Source organism: Nerophis lumbriciformis, linkage group LG04 (genome assembly GCF_033978685.3).
Source record: "Nerophis lumbriciformis linkage group LG04, RoL_Nlum_v2.1, whole genome shotgun sequence".
Taxonomy (NCBI): domain Eukaryota; kingdom Metazoa; phylum Chordata; class Actinopteri; order Syngnathiformes; family Syngnathidae; genus Nerophis; species Nerophis lumbriciformis.
In genome coordinates, this window is record NC_084551.2 from 45,776,975 (window position 1) to 45,799,408 (window position 22,434).

Sequence of the window (22,434 nt, forward strand, 5' to 3'; positions counted from 1 at the left end):
TCTCGCCCGGAAAAGGGTGGAGTGCCATCTCCGGGTTGGGGAGGAGATCTTGCCCCAAGTGGAGGAGTTCAAGTACCTTGGAGTCTTGTTCACGAGTGAGGGAAGGGTGGATCGTGAGATCGACAGGCGGATCGGTGCGGCGTCTTCAGTAATGCGGACGCTGTATCGATCCGTTGTGGTGAAGAAGGAGCTGAGCCGGAAGGCAAAGCTCTCAATTTACCGGTCGATCTACGTTCCCATCCTCACCTATGGTCATGAGCTTTGGGTTATGACCGAAAGGACAAGATCACGGGTACAAGTGGCCGAAATGAGTTTCCTTCGCCGGGTGGCGGGGCTCTCCCTTAGAGATAGGGTGAGAAGCTCTGCCATCCGGGAGGAGCTCAAAGTAAAGCCGCTGCTCCTCCACATCGAGAGGAGCCAGATGAGGTGGTTCGGGCATCTGGTCAGGATGCCACCCGAACGCCTCCCTAGGGAGGTATTTAGGGCACGTCTGACCGGTAGGAGGCCGCGGGGAAGACCCAGGACACGTTGGAAAGACTATGTCTCCCGGCTGGCCTGGGAACGCCTCGGGGTCCCACAGGAAGGGCTGGACGAAGTGGTTGGGGAGAGGGAAGTCTGGGCTTCCCTGCTTAGGCTGCTGCCCCCGTGACCCGACCTCGGATAAGCGGAAGAAGAGGGATGGATGGATGGATACATTTTGTATTGGGAAACAGAAAATCAGGGGCATCTAATGATCAGGTGAGGCACTGGGTAGAACTCGCCATTATAATTTTTGTGTGTCAATCTGATGTAGCTGCAATGAAGCGCATAGTGATGCAAAAACATCTATCTATAAACTCAATAGCGTATATTTTGCTAAGTGCTGAGGTCACATGGCGTGATCAGTTGTAGCGTCGACAGCCAACAGGAAGCGCAGTGCAATTTCACCAGCCCCCTATAAATGAATTACATTGCTCATGTTCTTAATCTCTTTTGTCACACTGGAGGGAAGCATTCCCCAGGCTTTTCCTGAGCCATTAAGAACAAAAATAAATGGATAAAAATCACTGCAGGCGGCACACACATCAACCCTCTAGGAGGTGTCTGCTGCAACACGCTAATTATCATAAAGCAGCATTTTCACAGCACTGAATCGTGCATTTTTTTAAACTCTCAGCAGGGATGCTGAGCACCACTCATAATATTTATAAAAAAGTGCAGCATGGGGAATGTTTTTTTCTCTCTGAACAAATGTAAACAGGGATTGGTCACGGGCAGCAAGAGGAGGATTTATTTTTGAACAGGACTCCTCATGCTATCAAGCTGAGAATGGCATAAACATTTCAAATGTGTCAATCATCTAAACTTTTTTCACAAAGTACCGCCATAATGACCCAACGATATAATACAGTAGTGTAGTAGGCCTAAGTATTCATTAAAAACAAAGCAGAGAGCATATTTAATATTTTTGGCCACATTACACACATTTTGAACAGTAATACTGTGTTTGAATATAGCAAAAAAACACCCACTGTACTTTATTGAAGTGATTATTTGGCATACCACCAGATGGAGCCCGGTGGCTTGAGAATCCCTGATCTACACCGTGCACACACACTTCAGGGGGCACACACACCACAACAGGGCGTCTTGTCCAATAAGTCCAAACAGATTGGTCATGTCACGGTGGTCTCTTGTTTGACCTACAGTGTGCGTCCCCTCGGGCTTGTTGGGCCAGCTGTGACCACATCTGTCTCATCCTGATGGATCCTGCTCCACAGGGAAGCCATCCCCCAGTGGCCTTCAGGTGCTCTATATGTCATGTAGAAGTTGGGTTTTCTGACAGGGTGGCAGCTTGATGCGTCAGTTTCTGACAAAATCATGTCACCGCAAATGTCAGGCGTTATGGTTTTTTTTTCTATGGGAATGGGTAAGATGCAATTGTCCAATTTGCATAATTGTCCATGAAGCAGTGCAAAAAGTGTGTAGAAAACATCTATCTACAGTAGTGTTGTCCCGATACCAATATTTTGGTGCCGGTACCAAATTGTATTTCGATACTTTTTGGTACTTCTCGATACTTTTCTTAATAAAGAGTACCACAAAAAATTGCATTATTGGCTTTATTTTAACAAAAAATCTTGGGGTACATTAAACATATGTTTTTTATTGCAAGTTTGTCCTTAAATAAAATAGTGAACATAAAAGACAACTTGTATTTTATTAGTAAGTAAACAAACAACGGCTCCTAATTTAGTCTGCTGACATATGCAGTAACATAGTGTGTAATTTTCCATTCTATTTTTTTGTCAAAATTATTAAGGACAAGTGGTAGAAAATGAATTATTAATCTTAACTTGTTCATTTACTGTTAATATCTGCTTACTTTCTCTTTCAACATGTTCTATAAACACTTCCGTTAAAATGTAATAATCACTTATTCTTCTGTTGTTTGGATGCTTTCCATTAGTTTTGGATGATACCACCAATTCGAGTATCAATCTGATACCAAGTTGTTACAGGATCATACATTGGTCATATTTAAAGTCCTCATGTGTACAGGGACATATTTCCTGAGTTCATAAACATGATATACATTTTTTTTAAACGAAAGAACATGTGATGCCAAAAAATATCGATATAATTATAGTAGTATCGACTAGATACGCTCCTGTATTTAGTATCATTACAGTGGATGTTAGCTGTAGATCCACCAATGGCGTTTGTTTACATTTTGACGCCCGAGAGCTACGGTGTGTAGTGAAGCATGTTCAGCTATTCCTCGTCCTGCAGGGATGATACTTGCAAGAAACTTACTTTATTTGTCGCCATGGAGGCGAAGATTAGTGATTTAGAAGTAGCTACATCACTGCAGACTGCGGATGGACTTTAGCTATGTCTAAAGTACCTCTTCCTGAGGGTGTTTCAGTGTTATAACTTCACCTTTATCTTTAGTTTTTAAGCCAAAATGCGTCTATTCTCACTTTTATGTCTACACACATTGTCTGTTTGTAGGTACTCGGTGATTGTGCGCTGCCGAACATGCTCGTCGACTCGTAAACCAGCAATGACACGACGTGACGACGACGGGGGAGTGGGGGACCGGGACAGTACCGAATATGATTCATTAGTATCACGGTACTATACTAATACTGGTATACCGTACAACCCTAATCTACAGTGGGTCTGGGTTAGTTACTCGCAGGATCCTCACAGGAATGAGGCAAACATACAAAACCTTAACTACTGTATCGATCTATCCAAATGTTCCAGCTTGTAGCCGTGTTACACATCTCTACTGAATAAAACCGCCTCATTGCTTTCATCTAATCCAGTGTTTCTTAACCATAGGGCCGCGGCCGATTGTTGGGCCGTCAAAAAATATCTGTTTCTCAGCTGTGGGCCACAGTGGTACTCAGTTGTAATACACTTGTCCACCACTTGTGGCAGTAATGACAATATCAAACAAACCGAAGAAGTCTGGAGCTGAAGTCATGGAGGAGGTTCTAAAGTGCAAAAATTATGACTAAAGTGGTAAAGTTGTATTTTTTTTGCACTTTAATTTTATTGACAGTTTGATTAAGAAACATATTCATTATTAATTTAGCTTATTTTAGCAAAACATAACTGTATGCACATTTATTTTTTGTACTTATTTTTCTAATCCACTTGACCTAATCTAAGTGTTAGTTAAATAGATATAATTATTGAATATGATTCAAATCAAGTGTAAAATTTGATTTCATTTGGTCTCAGACCCCTCTGTAGTGTAAAAGTTGGGCCCCGAGGTCAAAAAGTTTAAGAACCCCTGATCTAATCCACTTGTAAGTATTAAACCGGGTAGTCCAAGTGTTTTCAAACAGCAGACTAATGACAAGCTTTGGCTTCTTCTTGGCACGATGGCGAGCCATGACTCTCGCTTGCCAAAAGCTTGCTTGCACACTTATTTCGTGCTTCCACACCAAATGTCGTCCTCTGTTAGGAACACTGTCTTGTAGCTACAGTATACTACTTAAACACAACATTATTAATTACCTATTTTTTGTTTTTATTGTTAATGCAGTGACATAAAAAATTAATAATAAAATGTTAACATCATAAAAACTATAATAGTGAGATAAAAACATGTTTTTTGCAGCACAAACGATTGGGGCATGTTTGGGGAGCTTTTGACCAGTTGGGGAGAAGGGGTTGGGGGCTGGTTATGAATAATATAACACGGTATTAACATAAAAAACATAAAACGTTGTCATAAAAACTAAAATAGTTAGACAAAAAATTGTTGCACATACAAATTAGACAAGTTTGAGGAGAGTTTGACAAGTTGGGTGGGCTGGTTATGACTAATAACACGTTAGTTGCAAAAAAACATAAACGGTTAATTAACATAAAAACTATAATAGTCAGACAAAATATGTTTGCAGCACAAATGAATGGGACATGTTTAGGGAGATTTTGACTTGGTGGGGGCAGTGTTATGAATAATAACAAGTTATTAACATAAAAAACATAAACCGTTAATAACATAACAACTATAATAGTTAGACCAAAACAATTGCAGCACAAATGATTGGGACACATTGGTTGATTTTGACCAGGTTGAAGGGCTGGTTATGAATAATAAAAACTATAAAATGTTAATAACATAAAAACTGTAATAGACAAAACAAATGTGCAGCACAAACCAGCTCAAATGTAGCACACATTTTTGGACCAAGTTTGGGGAGATTTTGACGAGAAGGGGGGGCAGGTTATGAATAATAAAACGTTAACATCATAAAAACTATAATAGTGAGACAAAAACATTTTTTGCAGCACAAACGATTGGGGCAAGTTTGGGGAGATGTTGACTAGTTGGGGGGGCTGGTTATGAAAAATATAACACGGTATTAACATAAAAAACATAAAATGTTGTCATAAAAACTAAAATAGTTTGACGAAAAATTGTTGCACATACAAATGAGACAAGTTTGAGGAGAGTTTGACAAGTTGGGTGGGCTGGTTATGACTAATTGCACGTTAATAACAAAAAACATAACGGTTAATTAACATAAAAACTATAATAGTTAGACAAAATATGTTTGCAGCACAAATGAATGGGACATGTTTGGGGAGATTCTGACTTGGTGTGGGGCGGGTTATGAATAATAAAACGTTAACATCATAAAAACTATAATAGTGAGACAAAAACATGTTTTGCAGCACAAACGGTTGGGGCAAGTTTGGGGAGCTTTTGAGGAGTTGGGGGGCTGGTTATGAATGATATAACAGTATTACCATACAAAACTTAAAACGTTTGGAGAGATTTTGACATGGTTGGGGGACTGGTTATGAGTAATAACACGTTAATAACATAAAACCCATAAAACATTATCATAAACAATACAATAGACAAAACATTTTTGCAGCACAAACATAGTACAAATAATTGGGGCATGTTTGGGGAGTTGGTAATGAATAATAACATGTTAATAACATATAAACCAAGGTATTTATCATAAAAACTATATTAGCGAGACAAAAACATTTGCAGCACAAATGAATAGGACAAGTTTGGGTGCTGATAGTTATGAATAATAACAAGTTAATACCATGAAAACCATAAAACGTTATCATAAAACAATATAATATTTGGACAAACAATGTTTGTTGCACAAATGAATGGGACAAGATTGGTGAGATTTTGACAAGTTTGGAGGGGGGAGGGTGATGTCACCAGTGAGAAAATGTACAAACCCCGTTTCCAAATGAGTTGGGAAATTGTGTTAGATGTAAATATAAACGGAATACAATGATTTGCAAATCCTTTTCAACCCATATTCAATTGAATGCACTACAAAGACAAGATATTTGATGTTCACACTCATAAACTTTATTTTTTTTTTGCAAATAATAATTAACTTAGAATTTCATGGCTGCAACACGTGCCAAAGTAGTTGGGAAAAGGCATGTTCACCACTGTGTTACATGGCCTTTCCTTTTAACAACACTCAGTAAACGTTTGGGAACTGAGGAGACACATTTTTTAAGCTTCTCAGGTGGAATTCTTTCCCATTCTTGCTTGATGTACAGCTTAAGTTGTTCAACAGTCCGGGGTTCTCCATTGTGGTATTGTAGGCTTCATAATGCACCACAAATTTTCAATGGGAGACAAGTCTGGACTACAGGCAGGCCAGTCTAGTACCTGCACTCTTTTACTATGAAGCCATGTTGATGTAACACGTGGCTTGGCATTGTCTTGCTGAAATAAGCAGGGGCGTCCATGGTAACGTTGCTTGGATGGCAACATATGTTGCTCCAAAACCTGTATGTACCTTTCAGCATTAATGGCGCCTTCACAGATGTGTAAGTTACCCATGTCTTGGGCACTAATACACCCCCATACCATCACAGGTGCTGGCTTTTCAACTTTGCGCCTATAACAATACAGATGGTTCTTTTCTTCTTTGGTCCGGAGGACACGACGTCCACAGTTTCCAAAAACAATTTGAAATGTGGACTCGTCAGACCACTGAACACTTTTCCACTTTGTATCAGTCCATCTTAGATGAGCTCAGGCCCAACGAAGCCAACGGTGTTTCTGGGTGTTGTTGATAAACGGTTTTCGCCTTGCATAGGAGAGTTTTAACTTGCACTTACAGATGTAGCGACCAACTGTAGTTACTGACTGTGGGTTTCTGAAGTGTTCCTGAGCCCATGTGGTGATATCCTTTACACACTGATGTCGCTTGTTGATGCAGTACAGCCTGAGCGATCGAAGGTCACGGGCTTAGCTGCTTACGTGCAGTGATTTCACCCTTTAATGATATTACGAAGCGTAGATGGTGAAATCCCTAAATTCCTTGCAATAGCTGGTGGAGAAAGGTTTTTCTTAAACTGTTCAACAATTTGCTCACGCATTTGTTGACAAAGTGGTGACCCTCGCCCCATCCTTGTTTGTGAATGACTGAGCATTTCATGGAATCTACTTTTATACCCAATCATGGCACCCACCTGTTCCCAATTTGCCTGATCACCTGTGGGATGTTCCAAATAAGTGTTTGATGAGCATTCCTCATCTTTATCAGTATTTATTGCCACCTTTCCCAACTTCTTTGTCACGTGTTGCTGGCATCAAATTCTAAAGTTAATGATTATTTGCAAAAAAAAAAAAGTTTATCAGTTTGAACATCAAATATGTTGTCTTTGTAGCATATTCAACTGAATATGGGTTGAAAATGATTTGCAAATCATTGTATTTCGGTTATATTTACATCTAACACAATTTCCCAACTCATATGGAAACGGGGTTTGTATTTTAGAATAACTTAAAAACCGTAACGGCACAAACAAACATTTTTACAGCCCAATGGTAGCACAAATGAATGATGGGGGCGGAGGGCAACTTCACACAGGTCTGGAAATTATATAATATGTTAAGGCTGGGCGATATGGACGAAAAAGTATATCTCTGTATATTTTTACTTAAACTCGATATAAACCTCGATATATTTTCCGGTGAAAGTATACATACTTTCATATTTTTTTTTACATATTCATTTTTCTTTACATATTCATTTTTGAACGAGATTCGCCAAAATTGAAGTGAATGACAACTGTACTGTAAACAGTCAGTGGCACTTTTATTAACCCAGTTAGTCAAGATGGGTATTATACAGAAAATAAACTGTTTAAGTAGCACATAATAACATGACATAAATAAAATAGAAAAATATTCTTGCTACGTAAAATAAATACCATAACTGTGCAAATAATACAAAATGTATCAAACTCAGATAAAAAATACATTTGCAGGCAGACACTTTTTAATTCCCAGTCGACGATGTAATGGATTGTCACACACGTACGCTTCTGGTCAGCGCCAAGTAAGCGACTTGACTTAATTGTGCGGCTATGATCTTCCTCACTTCGGCATACACTTTTGGCAGCATTTCTCGTGCGAAAATTCAGAACAGTTTTGATTTGGGCTCACATGGTAAACAACTCGAATATTTTAACCAGATGCATACCTTTGTCCAAATGTGGCCAAGTAGACGCATTGTGGGTTTCCTGGACGTCGTCTACATCCCTAAAAGAAAAATCTAAAGAAGAGAATCCCTCTGCCATCTTCCACCAGTTTTTTTAATATATAGATCGCCCGCTTGAATATTCCCTCTTCTCTTCTCCGACTCTCTCGTCGTCATTTGGGATGTTTGTTGTGAATTCCCTTCATGGTTTCATGACCCGCCCTATCTTGCCTCTGATTGGCCTGTCCCTAATGTTTTGCCCTAATGTCAACCAATCGTGACTCATCATAGTAAACAACCAACCAATCACGTATGTTCTTATACAAACCCCGTTTCCATATGAGTTGGGAAATTGTGTTAGATGTAAATATAAACGGAATACAATAATTTGCAAATCATTTTCAACCCATATTCAGTTGAATATGCTACAAAGACAACATATTTGATGTTCAAACTGATAAACATTTTTTTTTTGCAAATAATCATTAACTTTAGAATTTGATGCCAGCAACACGTGACAAAGAAGTTGGGAAAGGTGGCAATAAATACTGATAAAGTTGAGGAATGCTCATCAAACACTTATTTGGAACATCCCACAGGTGAACAGGCTAATTGGGAACAGGTGGGTGCCATGATTGGGTATAAAAGTAGATTCCATGAAATGCTCAGTCATTCACAAACAAGGATGGGGCGAGGGTCACCACTTTGTCAACAAATGCGTGAGCAAATTGTTGAACAGTTTAAGAAAAACCTTTCTCAACCAGCTATTGCAAGGAATTTAGGAATTTCACCATCTACGGTCCGTAATATCATCAAAGGGTTCAGAGAATCTGGAGAAATCACTGCACGTAAGCAGCTAAGCCCGTGACTTTCGATCCCTCAGGCTGTACTGCATCAACAAGCGACATCAGTGTGTAAAGGATATCACTACATGGGGTCAGGAACACTTCAGAAACCCACTGTCAGTAACTACAGTTGGTCGCTACATCTGTAAGTGCAAGTCAAAACTCTCCTATGCAAGGCGAAAACCGTTTATCAACAACACCCAGAAACGCCGTCGGCTTCGCTGGGCCTGAGCTCATCTAAGATGGACTGATACAAAGTGGAAAAGTGTTCTGTGGTCTGACGAGTGCACATTTCAAATTGTTTTTGGAAACTGTGGACGTTGTGTCCTCCGGACCAAAGAGGAAAAGAACCATCCGAATGGTTATAGGCGCAAAGTTGAAAAGCCAGCACCTGTGATAGTATGGGGGTGTATTAGTGCCCAAGACATGGGTAACTTACACATCTGTGAAGGCGCTATTAATGCTGAAAGGTACATACAGGTTTTGGAGCAACATATGTTGCCATCCAAGCAACGTTACCGTGGACGCCCCTGCTTATTTCAGCAAGACAATGCCAAGCCACATGTTACATCAACGTGGCTTCGTAGTAAAAGAGTGCGGGTACTAGACTGGCCTGCCTGTAGTCCAGACCTGTCTCCCATTGAAAATGTGTGGCGTATTATGAAGCCTAAAATACCACAACGGAGACCCCCGGACTGTTGAACAACTTAAGCTGTACATCAAGCAAGAATGGGAAAGAATTCCACCTGAGAAGCTTAAAAAATGTGTCTCCTCAGTTCCCAAACGTTTACTGAGTGTTGTTAAAAGGAAAGGCAATGTAACACAGTGGTGAACATGCCCTTTCTCAACTACTTTGGCACGTGTTGCAGCCATGAAATTCTAAGTTAATTATTATTTGCAAAAAAAAAAAAAAGTTTATGAGTTTGAACATCAAATATGTTGTCTTTGTAGTACATTCATTTGAATATGGGTTGAAAAGGATTTGCAAATCATTGTATTCTGTTCATATTTACATCTAACACAATTTCCCAAGTCATATGGAAACGGGGTTTGTATGTGCAAGCACGTCTTGGAAGGAGTAAGGGGAGGGGTTTAGTAGCCCATGGAGTGTCGAGAGGGAGTGGGAAGCGGGGATGAACAAGGAACACAACAAATAAGCGGTGTTTGGTCATTTTAACGTGAAATAAATTATATAGATATTATGATATTTTCTTAATTCATATCTTGTTTAAAAATATATCGATATATCTTACAAACTCGATATATCGCTGGGGAAGTTGCGTCCTCACAGTCCCACTGTCAGACACGGCACAGGAGCCAAGCGTGCAGGTTTTAACAAGGTTTTAATAAACATAGGTTTTTAACAAAAGTTTTCTCTCCTGAGGGACGCGACATTTCAGCCACGTCCTTATCCTCTCTCCCCTCCTGCTCCCGGCCGCTTACTGTTAAAGACAACAGATGATTAGATTAACACGTACCACCTGTGAAATCTAATCACCTGCCAGCTGTGTCTTGCCGTCAGCACTGCCACACCCCCGTCTGATGGTGCTCTGTCCTCAGCACCATGGACAGAGGCGGTGACCTTTGCCCCTCAATCGCCCAGCTCTATAATATGTTACTACATATGTCAGCAGTTAAATTAGGAGGCTTTGTAACCCGTTTGGAAATGATTATATTATTATTTATGTGCCAAGTAATGTACTGTATCGTGAAAAATATCATTATTATAATAGACTACAATATGTATCGCCCGTCCTACGAGTTACGATTATTGTGCTTTATGTTGACTTGTGTGTGTCTTCGCGATTCAACTCATGCACTGACATGTACCGTTTGTTCATGTCAGAGCGTACGCTGCTGATTGCGTAAACTGTTTCCTTGCCTCAGTGTGTTTACAAAACACAAATAGAGAACTTCATCCCTTTCGTTTTGACTACGCTAGCTGAAGTAGCGTTGTTCTGCTGTGGTGACTTGACTAAATTGTCCCGTCTTAAATTTGATGCCGACAAGTCCTGCATGTGTGGAGCTCAGAAAATAAGGTCTGCTGCAGTAGCGCTCTAATCCTCTTTGTCACCTTTTCAATTAACAAATTGCAGCTTGATCAGGCGTGGGTGCAGTAATGTCGAGCACACCTTGAGGTGAAAACGTCATGCGTGTGCTGAGGGGAGTCAAATTATGGGTGGTGCTTGACTTCCTGTCTTCACACACATGTCCTCCATGTAATTTGCTCATAAAAGCTTCTTTTTAATGTCTCACTGAAGTCACTGATAAATCTTTAATGCTGAAGAATGAAAGTATGTTCTAGTAACTCCAACTCACATGACTTCTTTGTCCTTGCACTTTGAATTATAATAAAAACCTTCACTCAAGTGGAACCTCCTCAGAAGTGTTTTAATTTGCAGTTCAACCCAAATCTTCTAGAAAAATATTCCTCAAAAGTAAAAAAAACAAAAAACATTGGAATTCAGTGTGATGTTAGCACATTTAGTCTTTTAAAGACTTAGTTTGTTTTTAATGTTATTTTATCTGATGCCACCACAGAAGAAAGGTAACCAGATAACCATGCAAATTAATTAAAATACAATATTAATCGATTTTTTTTTATTTTGGCTTCTCATGACCATAAAAATATTATGATAGAACAAAAATTGATTAATTGGCCAGGCAACGTGCATGGAAATTCCTGAGTTTTTAACGGTGAAACAAATTAGGAGCGTTTGAGCGAAAGCAAGACGACATCTACTAGAAGTTTGGGATCTCACCATGGTTGCTACATTTTATTTGACAAAGTGCCAGTATTTTTAATCAGTCATCACTAAACTCAAGAAATAAATAAGGCATTTCCACGCTCACGTAACCGCGGACGGAATTGGCCAATAAAACATAATCCATTAACAGGAAAATGTACATAAATGTGAGCGAAATGCAGTCTTTGTGAGGAGAAGGAACATTTGTTTGGGAAAATATTGCGCCTCCTACTGCTCATTCATCCCGAAAACTAGTCCTAAACTAAACAACGTCGGGTTAGCCACTTGAAAGAGTGACTTAACAAGCTAAAGCTAGCAAGAACATTCCACACACCCACAACACATCTCATCTGCTTGTGTTATTGTGAACGACATCACGGATAAACGTACAAACAGGACAGCAGTCCCAACTTGAGCGACTCAATCTTTTTTTTTTAAACAGCCTCTAATTGTCTCCATCAAGCTCAGAACACTCTATACTGATAAAATTAGTGTAAAAGGTAAAAAAACAAAATAGAAAAAAACAAAATTAATTATTTTTATTGTTTAATTATATTGCTATTGTTATTTCATTTTATTGTTGTTACGATCATTAGTATTTTACTTGTATTTTAATGTTGTGTATTACTAGTTTATAGACTTAGACTTCCTTTTTATTGTCATTCAAATTTCAACTTTACAGCACAGATAAGAACAACATTTTGTTACATAAGCTCATGGTAGTGCAGGATAAAATAAAAGCAATAAGGTGCATATATAAATAAATAAATATATATAAATAATATATAAATATATATATAAAATAAATAAATGTATATAAATAAATAAATAGATTACTGTACAGGTAAATATATTGCACTTTTTCACATGCGTCCACGTTTATGGATGTATGTTGTATTGTCTTTTTTATTCCAGCGAGTTAATCCATTTTGGGGGAGTTGAGGGGATAATTTAGTTACGATGCGTTCAAGAGTCTTACGGCCTGAGGGAAGAAGCTGTTACAGAACCTGTAGGTTCTGCTTCGGAGGATGCGGAACCTCTTTCTAGAGTCCAGCAGTGAAAACAGTCCTTGTCAGTTGTTCTTCTAAATTGTATTTAAAGTTGAGTTTTGGTGGTGGTGGAATAAATACTCATGTTTTCGAATTAATAAATAATCATGTTAATGATTGTGATTTCAATATCAATCAAAATAATCCTTATTATTTTTGCTATAATCGTCCAGCTCTATTACCTACAAGGGGTGTCAAAAAAAAAAAATCGACTTTCAGATTAATCGCAATTCTTATTTGTAACGATTCTTACTTGATTTAAAAAAAATAAAAACATTTAAAAAATATTTAAAAAAAAAAGATATGTGTGTGTGTATATATATATATATATATATATATATATATATATATATATATATATATATATATATATATATATACATATATATATATATATATATGTTTATTTATTTATTTGTTTGTACAATCATTTACATACTTGTTGATGTAGATGCCCATATATGCTGTACATATTTACTTTAGAAAAGAGAAGTGTTGGATACTTATCTTATTTGTATTTGACTTTATTAAACGTTTGGGTGTAATTTTATTAGATAAAAACAGTTTTCTTTTAAGTAATATAGAAACCTTTCAGAGCTTGTTTATCTATTTTATGGATGATTATAGTTAATCATAGAACTGGCATCCAATGTTATTAAATAAGTTATAAAATAAGATTTGGAATTGAGTATCGATTCTGAATCGAATAGTTACCCCCAAGAAACGAATCGAATCGAATCGTGTGGTGCCCAAAGATTCACAGCCTTAATACATACACAATTTATTTCCCACTTTCAGCTTTTCCCCTCTCAGAAATACCTATAAAACACCAATAGGTGAAGTATCACAATACTTCTTAAAATGCCAATAGGTGACAATATTGCAATACCTCAAAAATGCCATCAGATGACAGTATCTCAATACCTATAAAACACCACTTGGTGACAGTATTGTCCATCCATCCATCCATCCATCCATTTTCTACCGCTTGTCCCTTTTTTGGGGGTCGTGGGGGGTGCTGGAGCCTATCTCAGCTGTCGTACTTATAAAATGTCAATAGGTGACAATATTGTAATACGTTTTAAAACACTATTAAGTGAAGTATTGCATTTTGTATAAAACGCCATTTGGTGACGGTATTCCAATAACTCTAAAATGCCATTAAGTGACTGTTTAAACTCTGCTAAAACCTTCCAGTTCACTTTTAAGTTGTAATTTTACTTAGTTTCTATAATGCCTTTACACTCTCGTGACAATTAGGAATACTTCAACGTAACTTAACAAATTGCCTGTAAAGTTGATACAGGTTTTATAATAGTGGCAGTTTAACCTTGGAACAGATTAATTCACTTTCCGTTGTTCTTTATGGGAAAAATAGGACTGTAATCTTTATGGGGGGTTCAGTGGGTTATCACTGTAATCCTCCTATTTGCACAATTGATGGTACATGCCACATTTGGAAAAAGTGAGGGGAAAAAATGAAAAGCAGAATAAATGTTTAGAACTACAAATCAACTGTTGCTTATTTTTGCCTTGCTAAGTTGGCAACACAGACCCCTCCTGCTGAGTTGTCTTGTTCTCTGGCAACCCAGTTCATTGTTTTGTGTTTATGACGAAATTGAACAGGTATCGCCACATTGTTTTGTGACCCTGACAAGTGTCAGCGTCAGACTTTATCAAACTTAACGGCTTGCATTATTATTGGTAAGGACAACTATTTCATTAGTGGACCACCACTTTAGAACGGATAGATTTACTCATTCATCCTGACAATACCCCCGATTTTTTTATTTTTTTATTTTTTTTTATGGATTGCATGGATTAATTTTAGCATCATAATTGCACAAACTTTGTAGGCTCATGTGAGTGAAGGGATGAGGTGATGGGCGGACTCTTTTTGTTTGTGTGAGCAGAACAACAGCAGCACATTAATAATAGGCTTTATACGCAAACACACACGTGCACGCCCAAACAAATCTCTCTCAGTAACACTCCCACCCTCCAACCCACACACACACATGCATTTTTTCCTGTCAGATCATATTAGTATCAGGTCAGTATGTTTTTTTTAGTTTTTTTTTTTAGCTTGTTGCTATGGCAGCAGAGCAAGAGAGAAAAATGGCTGCCTATCACTGTGCCAAATATACGCTTCAGTGAGCCTCAAGTCTCAAGAACACAAGAGCTAGTGCCACCTTTCTACCAGCACCTTGTCTCCTAATTACATTCAAGCCATAAGCAGTATCTTAAATATGACAACTGCATGAAGTTTTACTAGGTCATAAAAAGCCGAGATTGTCCCAAAAAATATTGTGAGGATATTTTATGTTTCAATTTCATTAAGTTGATGTCAAATGTTTTTATTTGATGAAATAAAAATACAAATATGTGAAATCTTGCATAGTGCTCAGCCAAATATGGATCTCAGAAGCAGAGAGAGACGTCTGTGACAGGCAAAAAATATTTATTATCCCAATTAGGCGAAAAAAAAAAAAAAACAAGGGCACTGATTGGAGGAGCCAGTGCCACCAAAAAAACTAGGGGAACAAAGTATAAAAAGGAAGTGGCTGTAGGAAGGCGTATAAGGCTGACCACAAACAACAAAGTAGCAAAAAAAAACAAAAAACTTGTGCATGAAGTGGCAGGAGGAAGGTCGGCGCGGTCTCGACTCATGAAGGAAGGAACCAGTAGCATGCAGGTGCAAGCAATCAGTACAAATAGGGGAACAAATAGGCGTGCTCAGATCGTCCCGCCTCGTGGCCAAGGAAAAGCACGCAGGTGAAAACAGGGATGAAACAGCTGCACTAAAAAGAAAAAAAAAAACGTATCAATCAATCAATCAATGTTTATTTATATAGCCCTAAATCACAAGTGTCTCAAAGGGCTGCACAAGCCGCAACGACATCCTCGGTACAGAGCCCACATAAGGAAAAGGAAAAACTCACCCCAGTGGGACGTCGATGTGAATGACTATGAGAAACCTTGGAGAGGACCGCATATGTGGGTAACCCCCCCCCCCAGGGGAGACCGAATGCAATGGGTGTCGAGTGGGTCTGACATAATATTGTGAGAGTCCAGTCCATAGTGGATCCAACATAATAGTAAGAGTCCAGTCCATACTGGGCCAGCAGGAAACCATACCGAGCGGAGACGGGTCAGCAGCACAGAGATGTCCCCAACCGATGCACAGGTGAGCGGTCCACCCCGGGTCCCGACTCTGGACAGCCAGCACTTCATCCATGGCCACCGGACCTGTGTGTCTCCCCCTCCACAAGGGAGAGGGGGGAGCAGAGGAGAAAGGAAAAGAAACGGCAGATCAACTGGTCTAATAGGGGGGTCTATTTAAAGGCTAGAGTATACAAATGAGTTTTAAGATGGGACTTTAATGCTTCTACTGAGGTATCATCTCTAACTGTTACCGGGAGAGCATTCCAGAGTACTGGAGCCCGAATGGAAAACGCTTTATAGCCCGCAGACTTTTTTTGGGCTCTGGGAATCACTAATAAGCCGGAGTTCTTTGAACGCAGGTTTCTTGCCGGGACATATGGTACAATACAATCGGCAAGATAGGATGGAGCTATAGGATGGAGCTAGACCGTGTAGTATTTTATACGTAAGTAGTTAAACCTTAAAGTCACATCTTAAGTGCACAGGAAGCCAGTGCAGGTGAGCCAGTATAGGCGTAATACGATCCAACTTTCTTGTTCTTGTCAAAAGTCTAGCAGCCGCATTTTGTACCAATTGTAATCTTTTAATGCTAGACATAGGGAGACCCGAAAATAATACGTTACAGTAGTCGAGACGAAACGTAACGAACGCATGAATAATGATCTCAGCGTCGCTAGTGGATAAAATAGAACGGATTTTAGCGATATTACGGAGATGACAGAAGGCCGTTTTAGTAACACTCTTAATGTGTGACTCAAAACGAGAGAGTTGGGTCAAAGATAATACCCAGATTCTTTACTGAGTCGCCTTGTGTAATTGTTTGGTTGTCAAATGTTAAGGTGGTATTATTAAATATGAAAATGAAGTCAAAATATTATATAAGAAAACTAGGAAATTTTGTTTACATATCATTGCAACTTAATTGTTGTAGTTTGTCTGGTAATTAAATTTTTTTGAAATCATTATAAAGCTAATAGGACTTGATGTTTCTATCCCTGAAAAGCAGTTGCCTCTTGGAAATGGCCATCAGAGTAGAATGGTGAAAGAGAGTGTATTGCTTGGATTCATATGACGTCACGTCTGGCTCATTAAATATGCGTGGTGTTCAAGCAATGTCTGTTCTCAATGGGTACTAGGCGCCATTTAGCATTTCTCGAAGAAAAATGCCCTATGCTTGCGTAGTTTTCGGTTGTACGAATCTTTCAAATCGCGAAAAGGATAAACGTTTCTTTAGAGTTCTTCAAGAGGTAATCAAGACGGGCGGAAAAGTGCAAGAAAATTTACGACAAAAGTGGCACGCACCCGAGTGCAAGGTATCAGAGTCGAAGACCGCACGAGTTTGCTGTGATCACTTTGTTAAAGGCCTACTGAAACCCACTACTACCGACCACGCAGTCTGATAGTTTATATATCAATGATGAAATCTTAACATTGCAACACATGCCAATAGCTTACTAAAGTGCAATTTTTAATTTCACGCAAAATATCCTGCTGAAAACGTCTCGGTATGATGACGCCTGCGCGTGACGTCACGGATTGTAAAGGACATTTTGGGACAGTATGGTGGCCAGCTATTAAGTCGTCTGTTTTCATCGCAAAATTCCACAGTATTCTGGACATCTGTGTTTGTGAATCTTTTGCAATTTGTTCAATGAACAATGGAGACAGCAAAGAAGAAAGCTGTAGGTGGGAAGCGGTGTATTGCGACAGGTGTTGTGCTGGATAACGCACCCCCGCCGTAGAATGCACACCCTGACTGTTGTGCCGGATAACACAGCCGGTGTTTCATTGTTTACATTCCCGGAAGATGACAGTCAAGCTTTACCATTGGCCTGTGGAGAACTGGGACAACAGAGACTCTTACCAGGAGGACTTTGAGTTGGATGCGCAGACGTGGTACCGTGAGTACGCATGCAGCTGCGGCTTCCAAACATTTGATCGCTTGCCCGTACGTGCGTGCTGCTATGTGCATGTCACGTACGTAACTTTGGGGACATTGGGGAAATATATGTGCTGTATGAACTTTGGGGAGGTGAACGGTACTTTGGGCTGTGGGATTGAGTGTGTTGTGCAGGTGTTTGAGTTGTATTGGCGGGTTATATGGACGGGAGGGGGGAGGTGTTTGTTTTGCAGGATTAATTTGTGGCATATTAAATATAAGTCTGGTTTTGTTGTGGCTAATAGAGTATATATATGTCTTGTGTTTATTTACTGTTTTAATCATTCCCAGCTGAATATCAGGTCCCACCTGCCTCTCACAGCATCTTCTCTATCTGAATCGCTCCCACTGCCCTCTAGTCCTTCACTCTCACTTTCCTCATCCACAAATCTTTCATCCTCGCTCAAATTAATGGGGAAATCATCGCTTTCTCGGTCCGAATCGCTCTCGCTGCTGGTGGCCATGATTGTAAACAATGTGCAGATGTGAGGAGCTCCACAACCTGTGACGTCACGCGCATGTCGTCTGCTACTTCCGGTACAGGCAAGGCTTTTTTATCAGTGACCAAAAGTTGCGAACTTTATCGTCGATGTTCTGTACTAAATCCTTTCAGCAAAAATATGGCAATATCGCGAAATTATCAAGTATGACACATAGAATGGACCTGCTATCCCCGTTTAAGTAAGAAAATTGCATTTCAGTAGGCCTTTAAAGGTTTGTTTGGTATATTTTTTTTAATACTTTACTTGTTTAGTATTTCCTATTGAAGTATTGTTATTACCTTGTTTGTGTTTTAATTTTTAACAAACACAATCAAGAAATTCAGGGTCAATGATCTTTTGTCAGGAAAGGTACTTTTAGGTCTCCCCTCTTGTTTATTTTGTACACAGATGTGTCAGAGTTCATATGACAACAGGACATAAATCTAATATGATGATGATTCAGTAATTGTTAGTTTGTTAAATGGATGTGCAGTCACGGGGGGCAGTAATTGTCAGGTGCGAGTAGTTAAATCATGAAATGCAACCTTACCCGAGCAAAAACGATGCATATTTATCCAGGAGAGTCTTGATACCAATTTCCTTGACCTAGCCACAGAGAAAGAAGTTGTAGACCTCCATGCTTTTCCAAGTTTCTGTCTGTTTTGTCGTGTAGGATGACGTCGGAGCACAAGATAGTTCAGTATGTCTGAGAACTCCACCGACAGATAATCCTTGATATCACTCGACAAATCTTTTTTTTGATGAGGTATAGGGGTCTATTCCATTGCATAGTTACATTTTTTTGCTCGTATCTGCTTTTTGCAGGAAGACCTAGACCCCTTGTGTACTCATATAGCTTGCACGTTGCTTGCTGCACAACAGCCATCTTGGCTTGGTTGACCACCACTTTATTTCATTTCCGGAAAGAAGTCACGTGTCGGAATACGAGCAATAAACATTATTGGGGTCATCAGGTGGGCACCCTGCTTAATCGAAGTTTCATTGATTGAAGCCCATAACATCTCCAGAGGGCTCAATGAGATACCCAGCGTCCCCGGTACATCCCCCTCTATACCATACGCTCCATGTCCCCAAGTGGACTCTGCATGGCAGGGGTGTCCTTCTCTCTGAGCCATGTGAACATTAGGCCGAATGCCATCTGTTTTTGTCTTGCTGTCCAGCTGTGGTTGTTCCGTTAAATCTAAAGCCAATTGCTGCATTTTTTCGGCAGCACTCAACACAGTCTTGATAGCCTTTTGGAGGGAGTGACCCCTCACTACCACATTCAACAGACTCCAGATTCCACTTTTGTTGGGCAGGTCTTTCAACCATTCTGGGATGCTTTAGCAGCCATGTCACAGGCCTCGAACTTTAACTTTTTAAGGTCAAGGCAAGTGTTGCCTTAAAGGAGGGCTCATATTTTAGGTCACCAAGGCAAGTTAGAAGGGCACCAAGGCAAACATTATTTTCTGTTGAGGCAGGGGCTCCAATGCATACATGCATACATACATGCATGCATGTATATATATATATATATATATATATATATAAATATATATATATATATATATATATATATATAACCGTTGTTTTCTATATTTTTACATTTTGATAGAGGGAGGTATTTTTATTAATAATTTTTTTATTTTTTTAAGTTATGTACATTTATATGTGAATGTACCGTATTTTTCGGACTATAAGTCGCAGTTTTTTTCATGGTTTGGCCGGGGGTGCGACTTATACTCAGGAGCGACTTATGTGTAAGTATGATACTCGAAACCGGTTTTCCCGGTTGTTTGATAAGAAAAGAACCGAGTCCTCGGACTCGAATCCCTTTTTGAGAACCGGTACCCGTTATCGAGACCACTATAGTAAAGAAAAATAGTTGGTTCTTTATTCGAATCCCCCGGAACGAATCTTGTCCCGACCAGAAATGCCCCGTGAGACATTACAAGAAATGACGTCACGTAGCTCAGTTATTAGGCGCAGATAGGGAAAGCAGGAAAAACAATGGACCGGAAAAAGCGCTCCAAGGTGTAATAAAGTTCAAAACAAAAGGTATAATTCAATGAATAACTTAAAGTTCAAAACAAAAGATATAGTCCAATGAATAACTTTACTGAGAGATTTGAGCAGGGTACAAACACATGACGAACACTTTTACGACCAACCAGAAACATAGCAACCAGGCTAGCAACGCACCTCCTTTACGGCAGCTGTCGCAACGTTCTTAAAGCAACCGCAGCACATACATATATACACAACATATCTCCCTTTTTTAACTTTTGTTTTTCTTTCCTTGTAAACAAAACAAAATCACACTGTATATGTGTTGTCTGTCTAATTATAAATAATGCAGACGGGGCGTGTTGGCTGAGTTCTTGACGTTTACTTTCACAGCGTGCTCATAACCTCATTCTTAGGTGCCGGCGTGACGACATGCAACAACACTTTTCAGGGCTACCGCGCATGCTCGTCACTCCCGTTGCAAGCTGGGTAGTGTTGTTGTTATATTCCCTAGCCGAGCTCATAACATTACATCTTTCCCCCTATAAATAAATAATGTTAACTCAATAAAGTGTATTTCTTTTTTTAGCTTTAACTTTTCATTTTTTAGCATTGTAACCATATTTGCAAACAATTTTTCTCTTCATAGAATTGTCTTTCAATAAAGAAATAAAGTGCAAAAAGGCCAAAGCATCATAACAAACAGTTATGTCAAATAGCAGCAGAAGTGCACTTTTTGGAGACCTGTATTATTTTAAGTTTTGTGCCCAAGGGACTGATTTTATTTAACACTATATTATTATTTATACACCTATAGTGATCACAGAGACAGGTTGTTTTTGTGTTACTGTATATTTTTGTTTTTCTGAAAAATCCCACTTAATATACTTTGGGTAACAACAGTCAATATTTATTTATTTTATATTATTTTTTTAGGCGGGTAACAGTAAATATTTATTTATTTATAAAATGTTATTTTTTTCTTATATAATAAAAGTGAGCTTTTGTTTAACCAAATATTGTGTGTTTTTTTTCCATATACAACAACCTATCTGGACTCGATAAGGAATCGGTTCGATAAGAGGAGTCGATAATAGGCTCGAACTCAATAATTTCTTATCAAACATCATCCCTACTTATGTGTGAAATTATTAACACATTACCGTAAAATATCAAATAACATTATTTAGCTCATTCACGTAAGAGACTAGACGTATAAGATTTCATGGGATTTAGCGATTAGGAGTGACAGATTGTTTGGTAAACGTATAGCATGTTCTATATGTTATAGTTATTTGTGTTAAGTCTATAGACGGGTGGAAGGAGATGGCACAACAGCAGAAGTATAACTCAATAATATTTATTGAGTGATTGATGAATACATAGGATGTGTATGCTACTATGTGTTTGAATGTGAGCTATGTGCTGAGATTAACATGTGAAGATACCTTAAGGGGTGTTGTCAAGTGTGTTGAATGAGGGCGTCCAAATCCAGAGGGAAAAGAAGTAGGGAAGTCCAATGTCCAAACGGGGTCGTGGAAGGAGAGTGCAAGTCCGGTGTCCAAAAGGAGGTCGTGCTGCAGGAGAGAGCGTCCAAGGTACAAGCAGGGTGTCTCAATCAGGAGGGCAATCCAGGTCCAGGGGGAAAAGGAAGTTGACAATGAGACACGAGACTGGGGAATAAAAGGAAGACGAAGATGATCAGACCAGGACACAAGGAAACAAGCTACAAGAGATAATACTGGTGGGAAGTCAGAGACGTGAGGCTTACTGCGAACAGGGCTACGTTCCGACGTCGATTAGTCCGCGGCGAGGCTCTTTATCCTGTTGTCTGTAATCACTGCCAGCTGTGCTGATTGAAGATTGCCGCCGGCTGCGGCGGCGTGTGGGCGCGGTCTGCGCAGCGCGTGTGGGGGCGTGTCCAGAAGCGCTCACAGTGGAGCCGCTGGGTGCTCCTGCAGAAGAGGGAAAGGCAGACTGCGCATGTGCTGTAACAGTGCCCCCCCCCCCTTATGCGAGGACCCCGACGAGCGCCTAAGAGCTTCTGGATTGGCTCGATAGAATTCCACCAGTAGTGAAGGATCGGCAAGGTAGGAAGCAGGGATCCAAGACCTATCCTCAGGCCCATAACCCTCCCAATCGACTAAATAAACTAACCCCCTACCTTGTCTGCGGACCCCGAGGATTTCTTTAACAGTCCAAACTGGGTCACCAT

At 39.5% G+C, this 22,434-nt stretch overlaps 1 long non-coding RNA gene across 1 annotated transcript; it reads right to left on the reverse strand.

The window, feature by feature from the left end:
- Positions 1-21,563: 21,563 nt before the first annotated feature.
- Positions 21,564-22,134, reverse strand: LOC133593119 (uncharacterized). Its single transcript, XR_009814560.2, has 2 exons — positions 21,991-22,134; positions 21,564-21,892 (listed from the first exon to the last, which is right to left on the reverse strand). It is a non-coding gene; the product is annotated as an uncharacterized lncRNA (long non-coding RNA).
- Positions 22,135-22,434: the final 300 nt, after the last annotated feature.